Raw genomic sequence first — 6,955 nt, 5'->3', positions numbered from 1 at the left:
TAAACACTAAACTACATAATCCTAAATCAAATAAGGAGTGAATATACTTATATCATTTATTACTTAAGTAATATCTAGTAACCTATAACCAAGTGAAAGAAAGCATTCTTGATGTGCTTCAGAGTTTAACCCTTGCATATGTTAGAAAAGGCCAAGCGGCATAGTGGGAAAATGGAAAAATGAACCATGACATCTCCAAGTTAGCTGTGATTCTTTGCATAAACATCCCATCTTCTTCTTTCATGACTGCACAGAATTTCTTCAGCTGTATCAACAGCAAAGACGGGAGACAGAAGGGCCTCAGCTGCCCAGACTTGCTTTGCAGCCGGGGGTCCTCAGCGCACCTGGACTTTGTCAATCAGGCAGGCCTCCAAGGCTGGCTCCCAACACATTTCAAAAACCATCCACCATGACCAAGTAGGTTTCATCCCCAGGATGCAGGGCTGGTTCAATATCCGTAAGACCATAAATGTGATTAAATACATCAACAGATGTAAAAACAAGAACCACATGATTATATGATTAGATGCAGAAAAAGTTTTTCATAAAATCCAGCATCCATTCTTGATAAAAACCCTCAAACACATAGGTATAGAAGGAACATATCTCAAAATAGTAAGAGCCATCTACAATAAACCCACAGCTAGCATATTACTAAATGGACAGAAAATGGAAACATTTCCCCTGAAAACTGGAACAAAACTAGGTTGCTCACTCTCACCTCTCTTGTTCAACATTGTGTTGGAAGTCCTAGCTAGAGTTATCAGCCAAGAGAAGGAAATCAGGAATATTCAAATAGCTGTGATTCTTTGCATAAACATGCCATCTTCTTCTTCCACGACTGCACAGAATTTCTTCAGCTGTATCAACAGCAAAGACGGAAGACAGAAGGGCCTCAGCTGCCCAGACTTGCTTTGCGGCCGGGGGTCCTCAGCGCACCTGGACTTTGTCAATCAGGCAGGCCTCCAAGGCTGGCTCCCAACACATTCCTCAAAGAGGAAGTTAAACTTCCCTCTTTGCTGACGATATGATCCTATACCTAAAAAAATTCAAGAGAATCTGTCAAAAACTTGTGTGTACTGATAAAGGACTTTGAAAGTCTCATGGTACAAAATAAATGTGCAAAAGACAGTTGCATTCTTATTCGCCAACAACAAGCAGACAGAGAACCAAATAAAATCACAATCCCATTCACAATAGCCACACACAAAAAAATGAAATACCTCGGCATCTTCCTACTCAGAGAAGTGAAAGACCTTTACAATGAAAAATACAAAACACTACTCAAAGAAATCCAAGAAGACACAAACCAATGGAAAAATATTTCATACTCATGGATAGGAAGAATCAACATTGTTAAGATGTCCATCCACCAAAGGCAATCTACAGATTCAATGCAATACCCATTAAGTTACCAACATCATTCTTCTCAGACCTGGAAATGACAATACTGAAATTCATATGGAAACATAAATGACCATAAATAGCCGAAACAATCCTTAGCAAAAGAAACATAGAGGAGGTATCACACTTTGAGACTTCAAACTTTACTGTAAGGCTACAGTAATCAAAGCAGCCTGGTATTGGTACAAGAACAGGCATATGGACCAATGGAACAGGACAGAGATTCTGGAAGCAAAATCTCAATTTCTCAACCAACTCATCTTTGACAAAACCTCCAACAACAACCAATGGGGAGAGGAGAATCTATTTAGTAAATGGTGCTGGGAAAACTAGCTGCTCACATGCAGAAGATTGAAACAGACCCCTACCTATCACCATACACAAAAATAAACTCTAAATGGATCAAAGACCTAAATGTAAAACCTCATTATAAGAACCTTAGAAAATGCAGAAGATACCCTTATGGCAATTGGTACTGGCAATCAATTCCTGATCAAAAAAAACCCCAGGTGCCCATGCCATAAAAGATAAGATAGACAAGTGGGACCTCATCAAATCGAAAAGCTTCTGCAAAGCCAAAGAAACCATTAAGAGAGTGGAGAGACAGCCCACAGAATGGGAAAAATATTTGCCAATTGTATATCTGACAAAGGACTAACATCTAGGATCTACAAGGAACTCAAATGTACAGAAAGGAAAAACACAAACAGTATAATTAAACAGTGGACAAAAGACATGAATAGACACCTCTCAAAAGAAGATATATGGGTAGCCAACAGACACACGAAAAAGTGCTCAGCCTCACTCAACATCAGAGAAATGCAAATCAAAACCACACTGAGGTACCACCAACCCCAGTAAGAATGGCCATCATTAATAAAACACACAACAAAAGATGCTGGCGAGCAAGCAGAGAAAAAGGAATGCTTCTATACTGTTGGTGGGAATGCAAACTAGTGCAACCTTTTTGGCAAACAGTGTGGCAATTTCTGAAAGAACTAGAAATTGACCTTCCATATGACCCAGCAATCCTCCTATTGGGAATATACCCAAAGGAACTCGAATTATTCTACAAAAAAAGATACCTGTACACGCATGTTTATTGCAGCACTATTCACAATAGCAAAAACATGGAAACAACTGTGCTGCCCATTGAAACTGGGCTGGATAAGAAAATGTGTTACATATACACAATGGAAAATTATGCAGCCAGAAGAAGGACAAATATATGGACTTCGCAGCAACTTGGATGGATTTAGAGTCTGTCATACTCAGTGCTCTACCACAGAAACAGAAAACTGAGTCCCACATGTTCTTCACTCATAAGCAGGCCTTGAACAATCATCATAATACTATAAGAAAGGGATTGAAAGTAGTGGGAAACTTCCAGGAGAGGGGAGGTACACCTCAACAACAAAGGGTACCTGCATAGTGAACATTTGTATACCTAACCCTGAATTGTATCCCACATCTTTAAAATAAAAAATTTTAAAAAATAAGAAAATTCAAAATAAAAATAACCCACTTGGATCAATGCCTGGCTCTGTGGTTCATAAATATGCAGTTAATATTAGCTATTATTATTCTGATTTTCACAGTTCATTAAAAGATGTAGAAGAGGCTGGGCATGGTAGTTTACGCCTGTAATTCGGCACTTTGGGAGGTGAATGCGGTAGGATTGCCTGAGCCCAAGGGTCTGAGACCAGACTGGGCAACTTGGTGAGACCTTGTCTCTACAATAATTCAAAAACTTAGTTGGGTATGGTGGCACACGCCTATAGTTCCAGCTACTTGGAAGGCTGAGGCAAAAGGATTGCCTGAGCCCAGGTCAAACCTGCAGTGTTCATGAGTGTGCCACTGCACTCCAGCCTGGGTAAGAAAGTGAGACTCTAATAACAACAACAACTTATAAATCTAATAAATTATAACAATAACTTATAGGACATCATAAAAGTTGCCGTATTTTATACACTTCATTAAATACTGTTAAATATTTTAAGCAGCATTTACAAATTTACTGTATTCCATCAAATTTTTAGGAACTTCAATAGTCTAACAAATCTTTTTAAGTACTTAAAATTAATTCTTGCAAGTCAAATATATTTAATGTCTAATTATGAGTAATATTATTTTACATATTCCAGTAACAGTACACTTAAATATAGCAGATACTTTCCATTTAAAATCCAAAGATGAGCTCAGTTACTCAATTATACAGCTTACATTAGAATCAAGTCTCACTGAATAAGCCAAATTCTTTCAAAAAGCGCACATCACATTTTTTGAAATACTAAATATGCTTAAATTTCTTATAGCTAAAGAGCTCAATTGCCTAAACATCTCTATGTTTAAATTCAAATATTCTAGGGGTAAAAATAGGCTTTCCCACAAAGAAAACAACAGTGTCACCACAGAATCTTCGAGTATATTCTTAAATGGTTGGAATTTGCATTTTGACATAAGCTACTGACCAGGGATACTGGCATCTGTGACTGTGATAGGAAATACTAAGTTCAATCTGCAATCATCATGTCAATAATTAATACCAGTTGATATCAATGTTAATATATCCGATAAATGGCTTTGCAGACCTCATAGCTCACATACAGAGGGTGCCAAAAAAAGTGTACACATTTTAGGAAAGGAAAAAATTGTATTAAAATTGTAGTACTCAATATATACTGGTAACAAAAGATGAATACAAGTAATGTTTGACTTCCATGGTTATAAGAGGTGGACAAGGTGGTTACCATCAGCATCCAGGCATTTCCAATTATGTTGAACTAAAAGTAATACACAGATAACATCTCTTAAAATGTGTATGCGTTGTTTGGCACCCCAGTAGACTACATATTTGAGTTTGGATTTTGCCTGATTCTTCTCACAGAACTGCAAAGACACCAATATGGTTACATCACTGGATTTATTTTTCTTTGGCTTTTATGTTATTTAAAATATCTTCCTACATAGTTCTAAATTCCTTCAAGACTGATGGAAAAGTACACTTTTGTCACAGTTTTCCAATTTGTTAAGAACATATGTCCTTATGGGTCTAAAAAACTCTCATGGTCATACTATGCCACAAGGTTCAGTCATTTCTTCACACACACACACACACACACACACACACACACACACACACACACACACAGAATTGGTCATTGCCTTTGGCAAGATGTAGATCATTGGTAACTTTGAGAAGAGATTTTTCTACAGTGGTAGAGATTATAAAAGATAAAATCAATCACTTTCCCTGTATGTGCATATGTGAATGACCAAGCTAGATTTAAACCAGGTATGTATAATTTCATATACTCAACTTGTTGAACATTTTAACTTAGCTGAGCCTACATTAAACATGCTCAGAACACTTATATTACCCTACAGTTGGGCAAAACCATCTAACACAAAACTTATTTTATAATAAAGTGTTAAATATCTCATGAAATTTATCGAATACTGTACTAAAAGCAAAAAACAGAATGGTTGTATGGGAACTTGAAGTACAGTGTATACTGAATGTGTATCACTTTTGCTCCATCATAAGTTGAAAAATTTTAAACTGAACCATCGTAGGTCAGGGATCTTCTATTAAAGTCATATATGAAACCATACCTGTAATCCCAACACTTTGGGAGACTGAGGCGAGAGGATAGCTTGAGTCCCAGAGTTCAAGGCAAGCTTAGGCAACATAGCAAGATCTCATTTCTACAGTAAATTAAAAAATTATCTGGGAGTGGTGGTACACGTCTGTATTCCCAGCTACTCAGGAGACTGAGGTAGAAGGGTCACCCTAAGCCCAGGAGGTTGAGGCTGTGGTGAATCCTGACTCAAAAAAAAAAAAAAAATTATGTGAATCAGGCATACATATAGAAACTTTGGGGATGGATAAAAGTGAAATACTCTGTCTTTATGTCGATTCTTTAAAATATTATAAGGCCACTAAAAATGATAAGGTGATATATAAGGCTACATTATTAAATAAAAAAGTATAAAATTATAGACATATATATATACACATATATATGAATTAGTCATTGTCTTTTTCTCTTTGATATATATATATATACCTCCTACAAATCAAAAAGAAAATCCAGGATAGAAATATAGGGCAATAGGAAACTAAACAGAAAACTGGACACAATACTTAGTGCAAAAAAAGAGGAGAACACAGAGGCAGCAAACAGAAAAAGCTGCTCCATTTTGTTAGTCATCAGGGAAAGGCAGTTTATTTGGCAAAGATGTGGAGGAACTGGAACTTCACATACATTATGGATAAGAGTGGTACACAAATGCCTTAGAAAACTTTAAGATTTTCTATAGGCTGGGCATGGTGGCTCAACCCTGTAATCCCAGAACTTTGATAAGGCAAGGTGAGAGAATTGCCTGAGAACAGGGGTTGGAGATCAGCCTGGGCAACTTGGTGAGACCTCGTCTCCACAATATATAAAAAAATCAGCCAGGCGTGGTAGTACATGCTCTGTAATTCTGGCTACTTAGAAGACTGAGGTAGAAGGATGTCCTGAACCCAGCAGGCCAAAGCTGGAATGGCTGTGAGCATACAATTAAACTCCAGCCTGGGTGACAGAGTGAGGCTTTGACTAAAAAAAAAAAGAAATTTTTTTTCTATGAAAGTCAAATATATGCATATCTAGGACTTCCAGATATATAGCCACACAAATAAATATGTATAATCTCCAAAAGAAATGCACAAGAAAGGTCATAGAGGTACAATTTCTAATGGCCAAAACTGGAGATAATCTAAATATCTATCAAGAGGAGAATGAAAAAACAGTGGCATTTCTTTACAATTGATTAGTCCATGGCACTGAAAATGAAGGAACTATTGCTACAAAGAAAATATGGATGGTCCCCCAGTGTGCTGTAGCCTGCTCCTACTAGCAAGAGGCAGTTATGAACATCTCTTTCCAACAGCACGATCAGTGACTTAATGTTACTCCCTTGAAATCTGCATAGTGGGAGTATTTGCATCATGGAAATCAGCAAATCAAGGCTTTCTCCCTCTTTTGCAGAGCTGATTTAACAGTACACTACTAATGAATCTCACAGAGAGAATTTGGAGGGAAAAAAGCCCAACAAAGAAGCATATATATATATCTATCTATCTCATGATTCCATTTATAGAAATTTCAAAAAGGGAAAAATTAAACATTGGTGTTAGAATTTAGAATAGGAAAATAGTAGTCATTCATTAGCAGGAATGTAGAGGGCTTCTTGAGTTCTGGTAGGCTCTGTTTCTTGATCTTGATGCTGAATGACTAGTGTCTTCACTTTGTAAAAAGTCATCAAGCTGTACAATGATGACTTGGGTACTTCATGTACGTATATATTAATTAAAAGTTTTCTTAAAATGAAAATAAATAGCCGGGCTTGGTGGCTCAGCCTGTAATCCCGCGCCTTTGGGAGGCTGAGGTGAGTGGATTGCCTGAGCCCGCGGGTTCAAGACCCGCCTGGGCAGCGAGACCTCATCTCTACAGTAAATCAAAAAATCAGCCGGGCGTGGTAGCGCATGCCTGTAATTTCCAGCTAC

This window comes from Carlito syrichta, unplaced genomic scaffold (assembly GCF_000164805.1).
Source record: "Carlito syrichta isolate Samal-C Ts95f unplaced genomic scaffold, Tarsius_syrichta-2.0.1 Scaffold311628, whole genome shotgun sequence".
NCBI lineage: Eukaryota > Metazoa > Chordata > Mammalia > Primates > Tarsiidae > Carlito > Carlito syrichta.
This window is presented reverse-complemented; position numbering follows the sequence as displayed.